Source organism: Macaca thibetana, chromosome 14 (assembly GCF_024542745.1).
Source record: "Macaca thibetana thibetana isolate TM-01 chromosome 14, ASM2454274v1, whole genome shotgun sequence".
In the NCBI taxonomy this organism is placed as follows: domain Eukaryota; kingdom Metazoa; phylum Chordata; class Mammalia; order Primates; family Cercopithecidae; genus Macaca; species Macaca thibetana.
The window spans coordinates 97,784,384-97,807,486 of record NC_065591.1 but is presented as its reverse complement, the minus strand read 5'-3'; the positions used below and the strand labels follow the sequence as shown (position 1 = coordinate 97,807,486).

At 36.2% G+C, this 23,103-nt stretch overlaps 1 protein-coding gene across 14 annotated transcripts in view; it reads right to left on the bottom strand.

Moving 5' to 3' along the window:
• The window catches only part of GRIA4 (glutamate ionotropic receptor AMPA type subunit 4), a 373,574-nt gene that overhangs the window by 95,803 nt on the left and 254,668 nt on the right, over positions 1–23,103 (bottom strand). The window lies entirely within an intron of this gene.

Below are 23,103 nucleotides of genomic sequence, written 5' to 3'. Positions count from 1 at the left end.
CATAGGGTAAGAATAATCATCTCTGAGTAGGTTGAGTAGCAAGCAAGGTTTTTCTAAGGCACAATCTATTTATAGACATCTCTGATGCCAGAAAATATTCAGTGAATTCTCACCTGTATATAAATACAGTAGTGTTTTCTTATAATTACAAAAAGAAAAAAAAAATATCAAAAAGGTTTTCTCTCTGTTGGATTTTTTTTTTTTTTCTGAGAATGTTTTCAGAAATGTTTAGGAAATTAGAAACTCAAACATCTTTTAAAAAATACTAGAGATCTTTTAATAGTTCAGTTTTATTTTTGCATTAGAGATTACAACTCTCATTCTCTGAAAAACTGAAAATTCCTTCAACAAGAGAAAATCTAATTTCAGTTACTAATGAGCAGCTTTGTAACTTCACTGGTGTCGTCAATGATAACAGTGAAAGCCACAATTTTCATGTATGTTCATTGTCAAAGACAAAAATTAAATTATTTTAAGCATTTTAATATCCCATACAAGCAATTCGGTGTAATTGAGTGACTTTTGTACAAAATATAGGAAAACCCTTTTAAAATCAGAATATGTGATGGACATAGAGAGTAGAAAAATGGTTATCAGAGGCTGGGAAGGGTAGTGGGGGTGGGAGGGAGGTGCGAATGGTTAATGGACACAGAAAAAAATAGCTGGAAAGAATGAATAAGACATACTATTTTATAGCACAACAGGGTGACTATAGTCAATAATAACTTAATTATACATTTTAAAAATAACTAAAAGGGTGTAATTGGATTGTTTATAACACAAAGGATAAATGCTTGAGGGGATGGCTACCTCATTTTCCATAATGTGATTATTACTCATTGCATGCCTGTATCAAAACATCTCATGGACCCCATAAATACATATACTACTATGTGCCCACACAAATAAGAAATAAAATAAAATAAATAAAATCAGAACATATGAATTGTGCTGGAAAAGAGTTTTGTATACATGGCTATTGGTGAAATAAAATTTCTTCTCATCTTATGTTTTTGTTTTGATTACATTCAAGACTTTCTTTCTGTTTTAAATGTTCTCCAGTTTCAGTACAAGTTGCTTAGATTTTTACTTTTTAATTTCTGTTCATATTGTTTAGGATTTGTTGTACTTCCTGACTATGAGGGTTGATTGCCATTTAACCATCCTGGGAAATTCACTGCCAATCTCTCTTAAAATCACCCTCCAAAGATGTTTTCTGTTTGCTTCTAATAGATACTGCAACATTGGTATCACTGGCCTGGGGCCAGTTTTATGATAAGTTCTCAGCTTCTAGATTCCCAGACCACAGTGTGTGGTATAAATTCAAAATTCAATCTGTCTCAAGAACAAGGCTGTAATGACAAATTCTGAAGGAAGATACTTTCCTCACTACACTAAGCCTAGGCCAAGGCAGAAAACACTTAGTTGACTCTGTACAGGTGACAGAATTTTTTCAACTATACCCTTTTATTGGGCTGTTGGCCTTCAATGGTCTGGCTTTATGTATTGACTTGACTGAACACAAAGCTTCTGTTCTTGGGAAAGCATTAAATGCCCAATTAGCCTACCCAATCTGGCAATTTCCTTCATCACAGCTGCCTGTCATTTTTGGGCGCTGAAGATTTTCTTTACTTTCTTGGAAGTTCAGCTACACATTTATAATATTTTATATAACCTTTCTCCATGTTTTATATTGCCAGATTTACCTAGTCCACAATTTATCTAAAATAGAACTTTCCTTGAGAATCTTTCCATGAAGATGAGGACAAGCAGCAAATAGATGAGATTGTGGAGAAAGCTCGGTTTGTGAAATAGCTGAATTAGGTGTCATATTGGGCAATCTAGACTTGAGTAATTTAACATAGGTGGAGCAGGATGGAGCCATCTTATTCTCTGGGAATCTCCAGTCTAGCTTGTGCAAAAGATAATTATCAGGAGGATGCTTGATGGTACTCAGCCAGGAAATGGCATATTCTATTATGGAGTCTACTACAGATTCCTGCTATTTGGCTTCAGCAGGGGTTGTTGCCACTCAGCAATCCATTATTTATCTCTTGCTGATTCACTATATGTTTTTCTGGTGTGGCTATTTAAGCCTTTTTGCACTCTCTCTAAGCCCCTGTCCCCACCCTGCCTCTTATTTCTTAACACTCTCAGCTTGTTATTTCTTTGTGACTACAGTCAAAAATGTGTCAGTTTTATTTTAAAAATCCATTTTAAGTGCAAATTCTTGTAAATGTTAAAAAGATGCGGAACCAGTAAAAATTCTGCACTGGGTGTCTCCATAGAGAACTCATTGTCCATTCAAGATTGTTTAGCAAAAAACTATAATAAATTAAAGCTTAAACAATGAATTTTCAAAGGGTGAGGACTTATAATACCACAAGGAACTGACAGGGACAAAATTCCTGGCATGAAAGGTCTTGCAGAGCTCCATATGCATCAACATTCTGGAAACTAAGAGCTTGGGGAGTAGTGATCTGGAGATTTATTTACCTGGCTGGTGATGCTAGGGGCATCAGTATCTCTGCTGAGCCAGATCCTGGCTGAGAAAAAAACAAATGTACTGCACAAACGCTGTGAAGTTCTCACTGCCTTAGTTTCTTTGTGAAAAAATTCGATTTACAATCCATTGAGTGGTATCCTGTAAATAGGGTGTTGCTTATTTTGAAATGATTGTGTAAAACTGAAAGTGTCATTTGTGATTTCACATGGCTTTCATCCTCTCAACAAAAGTGAAGAATATCTTCTGTAAAGAATAAATTTGAATGAGTTGAGTGTGGGTGCAGACTAAACCTTGTATCTCCTATGTAATTGCTCTTTTAAAAATATGTAAATAGGGAAAAGAAACAGTTTGAGTTGAAAGATAGGAATATAAAATGGCACTGTCTTCACACAAGTGTGGTTGGCTTAGTTGTCATGCGAAAACAATGCCCAGGGTGAGTACTTGGTTGCAAAATTAATTATGGTCTTTCCTAAAGACAGAAAACTGTAGGGGCAGAGAATCTGCATATTTTATATTTTTAAAAGAAACAGAGGGTGCAACTAGACTAAAAATAATGATCAAGTGTCTGTTTAGAGTTTTGTAGAATAGGTTAGAAAGGATCAATCATACACTCTCAACGATGATTATCCTTACCAAAATAATGTGTTTAAGAGAAGTCACTACTTGATTCTTGTCATTACTTTTTTTCCCCTGTGTGCGGGTTTTTGTTTTTGTTTTGTTTTTGTTTTTTAAGAAGCAGAGAGTTGTTTAGGAATATCCATGGTGCTGGTCAAATAATTAAGTTCTATAATCAGGCAATCAGGCCTATGCATATTAATAAGGTGAATGCCAGGTACAATCACTGTAATTTTTAACTGTTTTATTAACAAATTATGGCATACCAATCTTCAAGAATGCAACTTCCAAATCCTTAGTCTTTGATGGAAATTGGAGAAAATGAATCAGGACACTTTTCCATATTGACTTCACTTTTCAGTTCACTTTAGTTCAACAAATGTCAATGGAGTGCTTCCTACCTATAGGATTAAGGCTAAGAGATTTAATGATTATAAAGATAAGTCTGTCAGTGCTGCTGTTACAAGGGGGTTTATTATCTCATAAGGGGATGAGACTCACAGAAATGGCTAAAATACAGAGCAGAATAAGGGGAATGCAGTGGTTTCAAGAAGTGATATCACTTGCTTAAGAGAACAAGGCAGACTTTTAAGAATGAATAGACTAGTGTCTATTCATTATAGTGTCTATAAATATTGACTCAAGGAATGAATAAAGAAGTTAATCAGGGTACAAATGTTAAAAACACTAATATATTAAGGTCAATATGAGACTTGCAAATTAATGATAGTTTGGCCTTTAATCCACAATCAGATTTTACTTTGATCCTTTACATATCAATGGTTTATAAGGTACTCAGGGGTCTTTCTATAAAAGTTGCTGTATATTATTTCTAACTATTACTACCAGGCTGTGATCATTCTATTGAACATGGTCTTCCAAGTAAAGACATACAATGACACACTAGAATAGAAATAATTGGTTTTTCTCTTAATTTGATCTTATAAGTCAACTGGAAATTTCTCTCTCAGTTGTTTTCATGCTCCAGAGAATTCAGTGACATGGAGAAAATGGCACAACATATTCAGAGGTGTTAGGGCCATGATACTGATAAATGTTGTAAACTTATTGTCATGAGGGCTGTCACTTTCACTAGTCCTCTTTTTCTACAGAAATTCCAGACTCCGAAATGTTCCCCAAATGTTGACTTTCAAAATGCTTTAAAATATTTTATTGCAGATAAAAACAAAAGCTTTAGTATCACTTCAGTTCTATCAAAAGAAAAATATAAGGCAAGGGGCTTTTGCACACAAACAACAGACTTAAACTACAACCTTGTAAGATAACAGTAGGACTTCAGTTTCAGTGCTGTGATGTAAAATGGGGTAGGAAAAATAAAGTACTTCAGACCCCAAAATACTAAGGCCGTTTAGTGTAGGATGAGATTTAGGAGGAGGCTAGGTAGTGTAAATTCTTATCAGATATTTTAAAGGAAATGATATCCCAATGCACATACACATTTGTGTGTGGGTCTGTGTGTGTATGTGTATGCAGGGGCATGTGCGTGTGTGTGTGTTTGTGTGTGTGTGTTTGTGTGTGTTTATTTTCTTCTATATTTAGAGATGTCAGAAATTTTATCAAGTTTCTAATGAGGAAGAACTCTTTTTTGGAGGAAGGAGAGAGAAAGAAGAGTTTCCCATAAAGAGAATGGCTGCCTCTCAAAGTAGTGATCTCTCTGTCTCTGAAGTTCCTAGCAAAGTCTGACTGATTTTCAGTGAAAGATGTTGGGATAGGGTGGTCCTTTGGGTGACAGAGTCCTGTAAAGCCATACAGTCCGATGTCTCTATGGTCAGTCACCGTGATAGATACTATCAATGTCTTGCCCAATCTGTTCCTTTGTCATCTCAATGCATACTTGCTCACCTTCCAACTGCCAGCACCTGAATTTCCTTGCCTCAAGGTTTTCTGTGGTTTACAGAGCTGACATTGCCCTTGGAGAGGGAAGAGTTTAGAAGTGCCAGAGCATTAATGCCCTCCTTCCCAGCAGCCCACATACAATTACTGACAGGAGTTGGCGCATAAGTAATCCAACTCCCTTGCCCCACAAGTGACATGATTCCTAAGTGTTCTACACTAGCCTCCTCCAGTAATTAGTTTGTACTAATTCCAAATGGGATTAACCCCCTGTCACTCAGATGTTGATCTGCTTGACAAATGCGTCTTTCATTGACTGCATTTCTCTACTCCCCTTCCAGCCTGTTCTTTACCTCCCAAACAAACAGTTTGCACACAGTCTTTGTTTTTAGGTCAGCTTCTGGGGAAAATCAACTATGACAGTCTCCAAGTGAAAACTGAACCAATGTAGTAGTAGAATTGATAATGTAAAAAAATACTTTAGTTGGCTAACTATCCCAAGCTTTTCATCTCCGTAGCATAATATATTTATATCATATTTAAATACTCTCTAGGTATAATTAAAAACTCAGGTTGCATAAGATACGATACCTCTATTTAGACATCTAAATTGTTGAAAAAAGTTTACTCTCTCACATAGGCTAATAGTAATGATTCGGTGTCTTTATTTAGTAAATTATTTCTATTTCTAACAAAATTTTCACCTTCAAAGTGTCTTCACTTGTGAATATCTATTCTTAGTACTGGTTTTTTATTATTTCTTTTTCTGACTTTATTCCAAATGTTAAAAAAAATGACCTTTTCCATCCTTTCAGGTCACAGATTTTAGATCACTTTATATGCACTTCTCCCCAATTTTATTGGTTAGCAAATTGAGTGCCCTACAAGAGATATGGTTTGGATAGGGTCCTACAACTATAGAGTGAAAAGCAAGTGCTGAAATTCAGCTGTTTGATTCCTGGTCCTGTGTTCATTCCATGCCACCCCTTTATCCCATCATGGAACTGCCAGTGGCTATTGAAAAGCACTTGTAGATTATTATATCCTTCTCTCTGCCTATAATGGTGGTTCTAAAATTCTGCATCTACGAGCCTTGGATAATATGATTCTCATCATCTCAACTATGAACTCTTCTTAGCACAGCTCCATTTTGATTTAATAGCATTTTAATTTAGTGATTTCAAATATTTGCAAAGAGATGTAAATGATTGTATGGCATTTGTGATTATGAATTTGAAGCACATGTAATAGCTTGAAAGAACCATTAGAAGCAAGCCCTTGTAAAATTAAAGAGACATTTGTAAGAAACAATATAAATATAATTCTAATAAGGTGTAGGTGGAAGGGGTAATTCCTTCCTTTCATAAACAATTACATTAAATAAATATAGTCATTAAGTGAAGAAGCTGGAACTCCAGCTGGGTCTTTTGACTATGGTTTCCATACTGTTTTCACTACACTGTGTTCCCTTCTTTAGACCACAGGAATTCAGACTTATTTTTGGCCAATATGAATATATCTTTCATAAGAGAAAAATGAACAAAATATATACCTGTGAGAATAACATTGTCTATCTATTAGATAATTGATGAATACCAAACCTGTTTAAGAGAAATCCAAGCTTTCTCATAATGAAACAAAGACACAATTATTTTTCTTACAAATAACCTCTTGTCTGAACATATTGCTTATTTGAATAACAGTATATACACAAAATGTATCTAGTTCCATTTTGCATGGGGCTAAGACAGGGACACACAGGTGGAGAATTATCAGGTAATCTTTAATGCATCCTAGTCTGGGTTTACAATTTCTTCATATATGCATAATAAAGCAAATTAGCAGAAAAGCTTAAATAACTTGGATTTAGTTTTGTGTAGGTTGTACTTTTCCAAATGTATATTTAAAATGACAGTTCATGTACATATCCTAAATGTAATGCAAATCCAACTCAGTCCGATAGATAATTTTATTTATGTAGAACAAGCTCAAAGCAATCAATTAAAAATTAAACTACTGGGGACCTCGGCAAGATGACCAAATAGAACAGCTCCGGTGTGCCACTTCCCAGAGAGATCAACACAGAAGGCAGGTGATTTCTGCATTTCCAACTGAGATACCTGGCTCATCTCACTGGGACTAGTTAGACAGTGGGTGCAGCCCATGGAAGGTGAGCAGAAGCAGGATGGGGTGTCACCTCACCTGGAAAGTGCAAGGGGTCAGGGAACTCCCTTCCCTAGACAAGGGAAGCTGTGAGAGACTGTGCCGTGAGGAATGTGCATTCTGGCTTGGATACTACGCTCTTCTCACAGTCTTTGCAACCTGCAGACCAAGAGAATCCCTTGGGTGTCTACACCACCAGGACCCTGGGTTTCAAGCACAAAGCGGGGTGGCCATTTGGGCAGACACTGAGCTAGTTGTAGGAGGTTTTTCTCATACCCCAGTGGCACCTGGAATGCCAGTGAGACAGAACCATTCAATCCTCTGGAAATGGGGCTGAAGCCAGGGAGCCAAGTTGTCTAGCTCAGTGGATCCCACCCCCACGGAGCCCAGCAAGCTAAGATCCACTGGTTTGAAATTATCACTGCCAGCACAGCAGTCTGAAGTCAACCTGTGCCACTTCAGCTTGGTAGGGGGAAGGGCCTCTGCCATTACCTCACATTGTAAACAAAGCCTCCTCCGGGAAGTCTGAACTGGGCGGAGTACACCACAGCTCAGCAAAGCTGCTATAGCCAGACTGCCTCTCTAGATTCTTCCTTTCTGTACAGGGCATCTCTGAAAGAAAGGCAGCAGCCCCAGTCATGGGCTTATAGATAAAACTCCCATCTCCCTGTGACAGAGCACCTGGGGGAAGGGGTGGCTGTGGGCGCAGCTTCAGCAGAATTAAACATTCCTGCCTGCCGGCTCTTAAGAGAGCAGTGGATCTCCCTGCACAGCACTTGAGCTCTGCTAAGGGACAGACTGCCTCCTCATGTGGGTCCCTGACCCCCGTGCCTCCTGACTGGGAGACACCTTCCAGTAGGGGCCAGTAGACACCTCATACAGGAGAGTCCCAGCTGGCATCTGGCGGGTGCCCCTTTGGGACAAAGCTTCCAGTGGAAGGAACAGGCAGCAATCTTTGCTGTTCTGTAGCCTCCGCTGGTGGTACCCAGGAAAACAGGGTCTGGAATAGACCTCCAGCAAACTGCAGCAGACCTGCAGAAGAGGGGCCTGACTGTTAGAAGGAAAACTAACACACAGAAAAGAATAGCATCAATATCAACAAAAAGGACATCCACACAAAAAAAGTCACCAACATCAAAGATCAAAGGTAGATAAATCCATGAAGATGAGGAAAAACCAGTGCAAAAAGGCTGAACATTCCAAAAACCAGCACGCTTCTTCTTCAAAGGATCTTCTTCTCCAAAGGATCACAACTCCTTGCCAGCAAGGTAACAAAACTGGACAGAGAATGAGTTTGGTGAATTGGCAGAAGTAGGCATCAGAAGGTGGGTAATAACAAAGTACTCCAGGCTAAAGGAGCATGTTCTAACCCAATGCAAGGAAGCTAAGAACCTTGAAAAAAGGTTAGAGGAATTTCTAACTAGAATAACTAGTTTAGAGAAGAAGATAAATGACCTGATGGAGCTGAAAAACACAGCATAAGAACTTTGTGAAGCATACACAAATATCAATAGCTGAATTGATCATGTAGAAAAAAGGATATCAGAGATTAAAGATCAATTTAATGAAATAAAGCATAAAGAGAAGATTAGAGAAAAAAGAATGAAAAGGAATGAACAAAGCCTCCAAGAAATATGGGACTATGTGAAAACACCAAACCTACATTTGATTGGTGTACCTGAAAATGACGAGGAGAGGGGAACCAACCTGGAAAACCAACTTCAGCATATTATCCAGGAGAACTCCCTCAACCTAGCAAGATAGGCCAACATTCAAATTCAGGAAATACAGAGAACACCAAAAATACTCCTCGAGAAGAGCAACCCCAAGACATGTAATTGTCAGATTCACCAAGGTTGAAATGAAGGAAAAAATGTTAAGGGCAGCCAGAGAGAAAGGTTGGGTTACCCACAAAGGAAAATCTATCAGACTAACAGTGGATCTCTCTGCAGAAACCCTGCAAGCCAGAAGAGAGTGGGGGCCAATATTCAACATTCTTAAAGAGTAAAATGTTTAACCCAGAATTTCATATCCAGCCAAACTAAGCTTCATAAGTGAAGGAGAAATAAAATCCTTTACAGACAAGCAAATGCTGAGAGATTTTGTCATCACCAGGCCTGTCTTATAAGAGCTGCTGAAGGTAGCACTAAATATGGAAAGGAAAAACTGGTACCAGCCACTGCAAAAAACATACTCAATTGTAAACACCACCGATACTATGAAGAAACTGCTTTAACTAATGGACAAAATAACCAGCTAGCATCATAATGACAGGATCAAATTCACACATAACACATTAACCTTAAAGGTAAATGGGATAAATGCCCCAATTAAAAGACACAGACTGGCAAATTGGATAAAGAGTCAAGACCCATCGGTGTGCTGTATTCAGGAGACCCATCTCACATGCAAAGACACATGTAGGCTCAAAATAAAGAGATGGAGGAAGATTTACCAAGCAAATGGAAAACAAAAAACAGCAGGAGTTGCAATCCTAGTCTCTGATAAAACAGACTTTAAACCAACAAAGATCAAAAAAGACAAAGAAGGGCATTACATAATGGTAAAGGGATCAATGCAACAAGAAAAGCTAACTATCCTAAATATATATGCACCCAATACAGGAGCACCTAGATTCATAAAGCAAGTTCTTAGAGACCTACAAAGAAAGTTCAACACCCACACAATAATGGTGGGAAACTTTAACACTCCACTGTAAATATTAGACAGAGCAATGAGACAGATAATTAACAACAATATTCAGGATTTGAATGCAGCTCTGGACCAAGTGGACCTAATAGACATCTACAGAACTCTCCACCCCAAATCAACAGAATATACATTCTTCTCAGCAACACATCACACTTATTCTAAAGCTGACCACACAATTGGAAGTAAAACACTCCTCAGCAAATGTAAAATAACAAAAATCATAACAAACAGTCTCTCAGACCACAGTGAACTCAAACTAGAACTCAGGATTAAGAAACTCACTCAAAACCCCACAACTACTTGGAAACTGAACAACCTGCTCCTGAATGACTACTGGGTAAATAATGAAATTAAGGCAGAAATAAACAAGTTCTTTGAAACCAATGAGAACAAAGACACAATGTACTAGAATGTCTGAGACACAGGTAAAGCAGTGTTTAGAGGGAAATTTGTAGCACTAAATGCTCACAGGAGAAAGTGGTAAAGATCTAAAATCGACACCCTAACATCACAAGTAAAAGAACTAGAGAAGCAACAGCAAACAAAATCAAAAGGTAGCAGAAGACAAGAAATAACTAAGATCAGAGCAGAACTGAAGGAGATAGAGACACAAAAAACCCTTCAAAAAATTAATGAATCCAGGAGCTAGTTTTTTGAAAACATTAACAAAATAGATAGACCACTAGCCAGACTAATAAAGAAGAAAAGAAAAAAGAATCAAATAGACACGGTAAAAAATGATAAAGGGGATATCAACACTAATCCCACAGAAATACAAATTACCATCAGAGAATACTAGAAATACCTCTATGCAAATAACTAGAACATCTAGAAGAAATGGATACATTCCTGGATACATACACCCTCCCAAGACTAAACCAGGAAGAAGCAGAATCCTTGAATAGACCAATAACAAGTTCTGAAATTGAGGCAGTAATTAATAGACTACCAACCAAAAAAAGCCCAGGAACAAAAAGATTCACAGATGAATTCTACCTAAGGTACAAAGAGGAGCTGGTACCATTCCTTCTGAAACAATTCCAAACAATAGAAAAAGAAGAACTCCTTCCTAACTCTTTTTACGAGTCCAGCATCATTCTGATACCAAAATCTGGCAGAGACACAACAAAAAAAGAAAACTTCAGGCCAATATCCCTGATGAATATCAATGCGAAAATCCTCAATACAATACTGGCAATCCGAATCCAGCAGCACATTTAAAAGCTTATCCACTATGATCAAGTTGGCTTCATCCCTGGGATGTTACGCTGGTTCAACATATGCAAATCAATAAACGCAATCCATCACATAAACAGAACCAAGGACAAAAACCACATGATTATCTTAATAGATGCAGAAAAGCCCTTTGATAAAATTCAACACTCCTTCATGCTAAAAACTCTAAATAAACTAGGTATTGATGAAATGTATGTCAAAATAATAAGAACTGTTTATGACAAACCCACAACCAATATCATACTGAATGGGCAAAAGCTGGAGGCATTCCCTTTGAAAATTGGCACAACACAAGGATGCACTCTCTCACCACTCCTATTCAACACGTTATTGGAAGTTCTGGCCAGGGTAGTCAGGCAAGAAAAAGAAATAAAGTGTATTCAAATAGGAATAGGAAGTTAAATTGTCTCTGTTTGCAGATGACATGGTTGTATATTTAGAAAACCCCATTGTCTCAACCCAAAATCTCCTTAAGCTGTTAAGCAACTTCATCAAAGTCTCAGGATACAAAATCAATGTGCAAAAATCACAAGCATTTCTTTACACCAATAATAGACAAAGAGCCAAATCAATAGTGAACACCCATTCACAATTGCTACAAAGAGAATAAAATACCTAGGAATCCAACTTAAAAGGGATGTGAAGGACCTCTTCAAGGAGAACTACAAACCACTGCTCAAGGAAATAAGAGAGGACACAAACAAATAGAAAAACATTCCATGCTTATGGTTAGGGAGAGTCAATATCATGAAAATGGCCATACTGCCCAATGTAATTTATAGATTCAATGCTATCTCCATGAAGCTACCATTGACTTTCTTCACAGAGTTAGAAAAAACTACTTTAAATTTCATATGGAACCATAAAAGAGGCTGTATAGCCAAGATAATCCTAAGCAAATAGAACAAAGCTGGAGACATCACACTACCTGATTTCAAACTATACTACAAGGCTACAGTAAATAAAACAGCATGGTACTGGTACCAAAACACATATATAGATAAATGGAACAGAACAGAGGCCTCAGAAATAACACCATATATCTACAACCATCTGATCTTTGACAAACCTTACAGAAACAAGCAATGGGGAAAGGATCTCCTATTCAGTAAATGGTGCTGGGAAAACTGACTAGCCATATGCAGAAAACTGAAATTAGACTCCTTTCTTACACCTTGTACAAAAATTAACTCAAGGTGAATTAAAGATTTAAATGTAAGACCTAAAACCATGAAAACCCTAGAAGAAAACCTAGGAAATACCATTCAGGACATAGGCATGGGCAAAGACTTCATAACTAAAACACCAAAAGCAATGGCAACAAAAGCCAAAACTGACAAATGGGATCTAATTAAACTAAAAAGTTTCTACACAGCAAAAGAAACTATCATCAGAGTGAATAGGCAACCTACATAACGGGAGAAAAGTTTTGCAATCTATCCATCTGACAAACGGCTAATATCCAGAATCTATAAGGAACTTAAACAAGTTTACAAGAAACAAACAACCCTATCAAAAAGTGGGCAAAGGATATGAACAGACACTTCTCAAAAGAAGACATTTTTGTGGCCAAGAAACATATGAAAAATAGCTCCTCATCACTGGTCATTAGAAAAATGCAAATCAAAACCACAATGAGATACCCTCTCACACCAGTTAGAATGGCAATCATTAAAAAGTCAAACAACAGGTGCTGGAGAGGATGTGGAGAAACAGAAACACTTTTGCCCTGTTGGTGGGAGTGTAAATTAGTTCAACCATTGTGGAAGACAGTGTGGCGATTCCTTAAGGATCTGGAACCAGAAATACCATTTGATCTAGCAATCCCATTACTGGATATATACCCACAGGATTATAAATCATTCTACTGTAAATACACATGCACACATATGTTTATTGCAGCACGATTCACAATAGAAAAGACTTGGAACCAACCCAAATGCCCATCAATGACAGACTGGATTAAGAAAATGTAGCACATATATACCATGGAATATTATGCAGCCATAAAAGGATGAGTTCATGTCCTTTGTAGGGACATGGATGAAGCTGGAAACCATCATTCTCAGCAAACTAACACAGGACATGGATGAAGCTGGAAACCATCATTCTCAGCAAACTAACACAGGACATGGATGAAGCTGGAAACCATCATTCTCAGCAAACTAACACAGGAACAGAAAAGCAAACACTACATGTTCTCCCTCATAAGTGAGAGTTGAACAATGAGAACACAGGGAGGGGAACATCACATACCGGGGCCTGTTGGGGGGTAGGGGGCTGGGGGAGGGATAGCACCCGGTGAAATACCTAATATAGATGATGGGTTGATGGGTGCAGCAAACCACCGTGACACATGTATACCTATGCAATAAACCTGCGAGTTCTGCATATATATGTCAGAACTTCAAAAAGAAAAAAAATGACATACCATTTTAAATCTAAGATATTCCTGTCAAAAAATTCTCAGTAAATTAAAAAATAAAAATTAACAATTCATTTATATACAAAAAATTAAACTATTCACAGTATAGTACAATGGTATTTACATTTTGTGGTATACTTTTTGAACATAATAATTCCAAAGGTAGTAGTATATACAGTTAATTTTGTTTAACCAGAAAGTCAAATATCTAATTTCTTGAGATGTCTCTAATTGGACATATCATCAATGAGTAGATATCTATTCTTGAATTATAAAGAAAACTTGATGGGGACGGTGGTGATGGGAATAAGTTATCTTCAAATATCACATACTGTTATGAATGTTTCAAAGGGATATATTGTTAGGGATATATTGCTTAATATATGCTGAAATTTAAGGTCAAATATGTTGAAGATGAAATTGTTCAACCGTGGAATTCATAAGCACCTGGTGAAGATTTTGTTCATAGGATGGATGAACTTTTAAGATCCAGTCAACCTGAGAGTCTGTGATTCTGTGATTCTCCAGTGTAGAGGACTGTGTGAGCCATTGTCTCTGGGAGGCTTCTGTTAATATGTGATGTTCTCACCCTAGCCCCTTGCTGTTATTACCTTTTCTTTATTATATTTGAGATACTATCATCTGAATGTCCTTTCTTCTTTCATTTTTCTTAAATCATATTTTCTTTTATTTTCTTGGATGAATACAAGGCAAATAAATTGTAAAGAAGTGGCTGCGAAGAAAGTGTTTTATGGCCAATTTTACAAAGAACACTAGGTTAAATAAGGTTTAAGAGGTTTCTTTGACATAAGAATTTTTAGAGACTTCAATATGCTAATGTACAGTGAAATCTCAAGAGCGAGGGCATGCAGTTCTGTAGAGCAGTTTTAAAAGGTTGTTTAAGGACATTCTTCCTAGAGCATTATCTTTCGCTCACCTCCTTCCCTAACTTTCATATACATTCTAGACTTTATGTTGCTTTGGCATAAACATAAATGTTGCTTTAGCAGCATTTTCTGATTTCCCTTCATTGTTGATAATCTATACCCACAACAATGACTCAGTTAGACTGTCAAATATGTTCTGTTAATAATTTTGGAAGTAATGTCCTTCAATATTAAATAACTTCAGCAAATACTGTTTTTGGTCAGGGTTTTACATTTGCATGTTTTAAATTGTAATTAACTTATGAAATTGTGATTAATTCTGAAAGTCATATGACTCCAGAGTCATTCTCTTTGCTTTTATTTCAGCAGATTTTTTTTCACATTTGAGTTTATTTGGGCTTTGCTATGCTATACTTCAAATACGTAATAGAAAACCAGCTTCCTCTGAAGTGGATTCATAAAGACACAGATGTAAGTAGATACCCTGTCTCAACAAATCAGTTAGAACCATTTACATTTGTTCACATGATTACCTCCAATATTATTAAAATAAATATTATTATAAATATCATTTTAAAAATCCCAAAGGTCTAACTATAGAGATAAAAGGCAAGAAAAAAATACCTCTCCCCAATAAACTAGATTGACCCATTTGCTGTGGGTATGTAATTTTTGCATAGCAAGCTCAGTTTATTTTGCCTGTGTTTGCACATAGGCCAGTCAAAACTTGAAGGCTATTATTCTCATTGACTAACAATACTATTAAAATTGCCAAGACAAATTTATTTTTCTAAAAACCCTAGTTGGATTAGTTACACTTCTTAAAATCTTAACAAAAATGGTGTTTGGCAAAATAGACATTTAATAAACTAATTTTATGCAAGAATAATTTCTCATTATCACTATTTGGCATTATATATTTGTTTCTTTATTGTGTGGCTCCCCCACTAAAATATAAACTGCAATGTGCAGGGGCTTTTCCTAAGCCGAGGATATGCTTGGCTTGACCTGTAACAGGCACTCAATAAATATTTAAGGAGATGTTAAATAAGTTAAGTTATACACTGGTATAAATGTGATTATAAAAAATACAGTCTACAGATGAAGTACCATTGCTTATTTGGTATACTCCTTAGTCATCAGGTACACTGCTCAGTCACTTTCTACCTTCTGGTTCATTCTCTATGTTGTCATCGGAATTATGGCTCTAAACCACGACGTCAATCATGTTTAAAAACATCCAATGACATCTATGATGCAATGATGAATTTAAAACTTCCTAGTAAAGCCCATGAGGTCACTCATAATCTGTCTTTAATTCGCCTTGGCCATCTCATACCCACAGTGGGTTAGGCTCCATCCACATTCACTTCTTTCCCAGGACACGAAGCTCCCTCCTATTACTCCGTTCTCACACAGGCCATCTTCCTTGAATGCTCTTTCCCAGTGTCTCTGCCTGGAGAATTCAGACTCCCCGTTTTTATTTTTTTATTGCACCTTTCCACATTGTGCTACGTTATTTGATTATGTTCTTCTGTTTTTGGTTTTGTTTTGTTTTGCATTCAGAGTTCCTTCACAGCATCAACTAAAATTGATGTAACTTATATGCAGTGCTTGGAAATTAGTAGGTACTGGACAAATGTGTGTTAAATAAATAACCAAATGGATAAGTGTTGTGGTACATGTATAAGAAAGGAAAATAATATAATGTGGTGGGCAGAGACAAGAAAATGTGTTTCTCTTGTGTTACTGAACAATATTTATATAATTATATTATGAACATGGAATTACTTATAAAATTAGAATAATTTCTAAAAGAATTAGAATAAATTATAAAATAGAATGTGTATTAAAAATAGAATATATCTATTTCATTGCACACACACTGTATATATAACCCCCAGTATGAGTTCTGTGGTTTTAAAAAGAACACTTTAAGTCAAATACAGGAGCAAATTATGTTCAGACTTTGGATGAATAATAGAACTGTTTGGTGTATGTGGCCCTGGGAAAAAACTTTAAAAAATAGAAAATAAATTTCTTATATCCAATCTTAATCCATCTTTCATTTTTATTTTTACCAGTGATTATGTGAACCTTATCATTATTATTTTGGTAAAAATTACACTACTTTATTTCCTTCTAATCTCAAACTTGTCACAAGTTGTATATGAGATTGGAGAAAATCTGTATCAGCAGGGAACTAGTGTCCAATTATGTGGCTAATCTTGAGGGAAGGTTTAGAAATGAATTTGTTCCATTACTTTTCTGACTGAATCAAAGTGAATAAAATGATGTATCATTTCATTTACTGTCAGAGACTACACTTTATTACTGAACTGTTTGATATAAATACTGTATAATTTATAAAAATGTTGTTATATTTATGATGTTTACAAGACTCAGAAAAGGGTCCTCAAAGGTACTGTTGAATGTTTTGCTTCCTTTTTGTTAATCTCACTGCCTTTTAAACATTTTAAACATTTGAGGAGTAGATGCAAAATTCTACTTAAATAATTACGATGTTATCCTCTCTTTTCTACCTAATGAGGAATATAACTTACCTCTCCCTAAACCACAGTAGATACTTGTATGCAGCTGCTTTTGATTTAAGGCTAGAAAAACTAATTCATTTTATACCTCTAAAATTATCAAGCAGATTTTCCTTTATCTTTGTAAAAGAAGCTGAAGTTTTGGATGTTTCTGTCAAAAACAATAGTAGAAATTGTTCCAGTAAGTGTTCCTGCAGCATCAACTAAAACACACTTAGTTGAACCTAACCTAATCATAGAATTCACGATGCTTCCCAGACAAAAGCACTTGCATTCTGACAATCATATTTTTCTTCTTCCTTCAAAAAAGTTATATCCTCTGGCTCCTTCACTTTTCCTTTTATTTTATCCTATTTTTTACTTTATAAGAAAATGAGGTATGGCTGCAACCATGGTAACAGTTGCTAGGAGACAATTAGACACCCCTTTCTAACCCCCACCAATTCCATTTGCACTAGTCCAGCAGATCTGTCAAGGTGTTTCTGTTTCCTATGAAAACAAACCTAGTGCATCATAATGGCGCTTGCACATTTGAATCAGTTCTGCTAAATAGTAATATTAAAGAAGTAAAATTCACCTTCTTAGCAAAACCTCACATCTTTTGAGTTTCTTCTTACTTTGTTGTAGATCCTGACTGAGCAAAGCTCGATATGCAAAAGGAGCTTTATAATGAAGCAAAGCAGCAAGCTCTGCCAGTACTGCAGTGCGGGAAATTGCTGATATGATTTCTTTGCTGTAGTAATTTCTTTGGGTGCCTGATTTGTTCCTGTTGCATCTCGCCCATTGTTGCTTTAATGTATGGAAATAAAACTCTTGCTTTTTTCAGTCTGCACAACAAACTCTGCGACATGTAGGTGTCCCATAATCTTGGACAGGTGAAATTCTGGACAAGAAAGCCTCCCAGGTAATTGAAGGCTTCCCTTAAACACATACAAAATGTGTCTCTCCTGCCTGTGTCTTCAAGTGAGGCTCATTTAGGCTTCCAATTTATTCAATACTTGTTTTTTGAACCCCTGTTGTCACTAGGGGATGTACTGGTAACAATAAACATAGACTCTGCCCTGACGAAGATAAGATTTCAATAGGAAAGATAAAGAACTAAACTGGTGTAATGCAAGGAATCTACGTTTCTGCTACCTCCAATCTTTACAGCTTTAACTTTGTCTACTGCTCCGTTTCAGCTTCTACTTCTGCTTCATACCCAATCTTGATTACTTTTTGAGGATTTTCAGATGTTGTTTGCTTTACAGTTAGTTCTGTCTTGGAATACCCTTACCCCTTTTCTCTGGCTGGGAAAAACCAATGCATTTTCAGTTTAAATGCTTCTTTTTTCTGTGAAACATTTGGGACTGCCTTGATTATACTTAGTTACCTCATTTTCTGGATTCTTCATACATTTTTGTAATATCTCTGTTTCTGAAGCCATCAAATTGTCTTGTAATTATTTATGCATGTTTCTGGTTCACAGCTTGAGTGTAAACATTGTGTAAGGACCACGAGTTGCTCACGTTTGTACAGCAGGCATTTGCAGTGCCTGGAACAATGTGTGACATATAGGTGTTGAATGAATGTATGAAGTGTCAAGTGCAGAGCTGTCCCACCTACAGTTGTTGGCTCATTCCTACTGTCAGAGTGTATGCCGCTGAATCCTATATAGATGATCCAAATAATCAAAGCTGTTATCTCCAATTATGAAATCTCTCCTGTAATGACTCCTCCTCCATATAGCTATAGCTATCTTTCCTCTTCTTCTTGTGCTTCTTTTTGTTCCTTCTGTCTCTTCTGTTTTTGAGGGTTTTGTTTTGCTTTTTGGCTTTGGTACAAAAAATTGAGCTTATGGCCATTAGCCAGTAACAAAAATGTTCCTTTCCTTTTAGGTAGTGACTCAACCAGTTATGGGATACAGAGGCAGGCTCTTTAAGCTTCTGGCTCCTTTTAATGCTTTATTCAATATAGAGACTTTTTGGGAATCAGGGGGAACTGGCAGAGTTCTAGATTTGGTATGATCCCTGATGTTTGAGAGTTGTGAAAATTTGTAAATGCAAACTCTAGATACATAGGCGTTTATTAAGTATTGCCATGCATTTGACCATTTGCCAAAAATTCTGAGTCCTAACATCTCACTTAGGTGGTAGGTACTAAACATGGTAGGCAACCTTGGGCTTAGGATAAGTTAACTGGGATCATGTCTACATTTCATCTATTATGTGCAAACGACCACATTTAGGTTTGAGAAATTTTCCTCTCTTTCTTATTGATCTTGCCCCGAGGTAGGATTATTGGCTTCTTTTTGTCACAATAAGCCTCTGAGAGGACAGCTGTGGCTTTTAGGCTTTTTTGATTGATTTGCAAACAGTGTGGGAAGGTCACTGGTTTTGCCAGTAATCTGAGATTCACATTGTGTCTGATGGGACACTAAATTCCCTTTCATATAATAAAAGTGGCAATACTGCTGAAAGGGGTTCCAATTAAATCTGGGGTACATGATAAAGAGGCAGTTTAAGATACCTGTGAGTTTAGAGACATTTTCTCCATTCTTTTGTTAAATATCTACTTCATACTGTAAGGTCAGTCCTTCCTATCTTTTCCTGATAAATACTTGGTTAGATTACTTAAATACATCCATGGTGTGTACTAGGATCAATATTGTTCTAGTTTTCTATCAAATGCCCTTGATATCTCATCTATTTAATAATAACTGGCACCCATAGCAAAATCCCCAAGGCAGTGTAAGATCCAATACATTATGTACATCTACATAATGTATTTGTAAAAGAAATAACATATTTTAGTAGGATTTTAGGAAATATTTTTGGTTTAAACCTGAGTTAACCAGACATAAGTTACTAACTACAGCAGAAAATGTATCTGTTTTGTTTAACACTGTATCTTCAGCAGAGCAGAGTACTTGACTATATATATATATTACATATATGCGTATATATATGTGTGTGTGTATATATATATGTATACACACACACTGCATATGTAGTGTCTCACACACACACACACACAGTGGGGACTTAACAAATGTTTGTAGAATGAATAAATATCCAGAAAAGGTCACTTGACTGAAGTTTTACTATTAATACATGCTCCTTTTCAAGGTATATCCAATGCATAAAATTATACATTGCTTTAGGATCAAACAAATCATTAAAAAGACTTCACTGGAAATAGCATTATTGACTTTTAGAGAGAGCAAGGGTTTTCAAGGTCATCTCAGCTCAACTGTCCTTATTTAAAGTGAGAAGGAGAAGAATCATAGGTGGTAAGTGATTCCATTTACTTTTTAAAAATAAACAACTAAAGATTTCTTACCCATCTCTCAGAGAATGAAAACACTCATTTTTATTTTGTTGGCACCATCATAATTTGGGAGATATAATGTAACTGACCAAAGAAAGAGGTAGACGAGTGCAGACCATCCAACTACCGATTGTGATCATTCTGTTCCAGAGGATCAGAGCTGGGAGTTCACGGGAATAGGGTTTCACTAACAGGAACACACAAATCTAGCTGCTGGACCCTTGGGTTTTTATCACAGTGGAGTAAAATGCATGAGCAACCACTAGCCTTAAGTGCCATTTTGCTCAATTACTTTGGCTGCCAGAAAGATAGTTAAGATAAGGTTTGTTGTTGCTTTTTTTGCTACTAGGTTAAACATGTGAACCAAAATCTGATGCTTCAGTGTTCAATTGATAACGTTATTAGGTAGAATCCCTAGGGACTCTCTGCAAGCAACAGGGTTCAGAATTTAAAATTAACAGATACATGTATAAATCATATATAAAAAGACTCACACTATAAATCTCTTGTTTTGATATGAAACAGTTCATTTGATTCCAGCTATATGAAGCTACTGCAAGCTATTCTACAAAATAATTGACATATTGTTACAGGAAGAAAATTAGGTGAAAGGAATAAAGCTAGGGTCCACAATGATATTTATAATATCTTTCAGTCAAACTCATAGCAATTTAAGTAAAAATATTCTATCAAAAATTTATCACAAATTCAGCAAACACTTAAAAATACTTCTCGTTTTAGGTTTCTTTTCAAGGCTTGTTTCTGCAAATGAATGGACCAAATTGCCCATTGGATTTAGAGAGCTAAAATTCCAATTTGTTTGACTGGAGTTGATACGATCAAAATAAATCTAACTTTGTGGTTTCAATGTTTCTACTCTCTTAAATGACTCAGTGGATGATATTTACATACATTCTTCCCTTTTTTTCTTATGGTGTACATTAAACCATATTTTTAAATACTTGATCTTAAACTCATTTTGTGACATGCTTGAATGAGTATATGTCTAGCTACTATATTAAATAGCAATACGTTTATAAGAACTAATTAGTTCATGTCATAAAAATAATTTGGAAAACATGTATAGAAAATGAAAAAGTTCTATAACCACAGTTTTCCATTAACGTATTTTGAGAGAATATTTTCTGAACTATTTCTACTATGTTTTTGCAAATTGATACAAATGAAGATGTCAATGAAGTAATTATTGATGGCATGCTACCATAATATAAAATGTGCCCATCCTTCTAGAATTATTTTTTTTTTTAATTTTTTTTGAGATGGAGTTTCACTGTTGTTGCCTAGGCTGGAGTGTAATGGCACGATCTTGGGTCACCACAACCTTTGCCTCCTGGGTTTAAGTGATTCTGCTGTCTCAGTCTCCCGAGTAGCTAGGATTACAGGCATGTGCCACCACACCCGACTAATTTTTTATTTTTAGTAGAGACAGGGTTTCTCCTTGTTTGTCAGAATGGTCTCGAACTCCCAACCTCAGGTGATCCCCCCGCCTCGGCCTCCCAAAGTTCTGGGATTACAGGCATGAGCCACCATGCCCAGCCATAGAAATTTACTAATATGAAGTGTGTCCATTCTTCTAGAACGTTATCATCATTGTATTAATTTCACCATCTTCTGAGAAAGGGCCACCTTTTCAAAGGCATTTTTCTAATCAAGACTATTTAGCATTTAACTTTTTACCTTTTAAAAATGCTTTGTTTTGAAATTGTTTCCTCTTGCTATCTTAATTTATGAAAGAGGATGTTGAAACACAGGAGTCTTAAGGTACATGTACAAATCTTTGACAAAGTGTGGATTAGCTCTTGTGGATGAGCCAAAAGTAAAATCAAGAAAACATTAAAAGTTGTTTCATTTAGAGCTACAAGGAATTAAAATACAGATAGTAAACAACAATAACAACAGCATGTTCAGAATAAAAACACAGCTTTTCTTGAGGGAAAATTTTATAGGACAATTAAGAGTACATTATTTTCTCACAATGCAGTCGACTTTATTGCAATTTATGAGATTTATACCTGAGAGGCATTTTAAATGGACAAAGTTCTCTTACTACTACTATTATTATTATTACCATGCAATCTTGATAGAAAAGAAACCTTTTAGAATTCGGCAAGAAAAATAGAAAAGGTAGACACTCAAGTTTTCTAATTTCTTTAAAACGACAAAAAAATATAAGATGTCCAGTTCCTTTAGCAAGAGCTCATTTATGGCTTATTCAAAGAGTTTATCCAAAGCACCCAGGTGTGCCGATTTTCTTCTTAGCAACCAGCTAAGCCTCTGAAATGGGTCAGTGTGCTTTAGGCACTCAACTGCCTCCTCCAGACTTGGTCTTTTAAGCACAGGTGCTAAGTGGAGGGTCTTTCTGAGCCTTACTCACCCTCTGACAGGAACTTGGCAATCCAGGCAGTTCTTAGAATTGGCTGCTCTGTGGGATTCATCGTGAGTTATTTACAAAGCTTCAGTTGTTCAGGTCAAACAACTCAAACTTTCAATACAGGGGTGGGAGTGGGAGGGAGGGCAATGGCAGTCGGAGGTAAAGTGGCTGTATTGCTTAAGAAAGAAGAAATATTTTTTTCTTGGATTCTGTAACTAACCATTTAAAAATTTCATATACATTGAATAGCTACAACTTCAATAATTTTTTGGACTCTCTCAGGAATAAGCCCAAGTAATGTATAAATGTATAGGCTTTTAATTAATATTTCCCAAAATAACATATACATATTTCTTTGGTATGTCTGTCTGTCTGTCTATCTATCTATCTATCTATCTATCTATCTATCTATCTATCTATCTATCTATCTATTTATAGCTTTTTCTTCTACA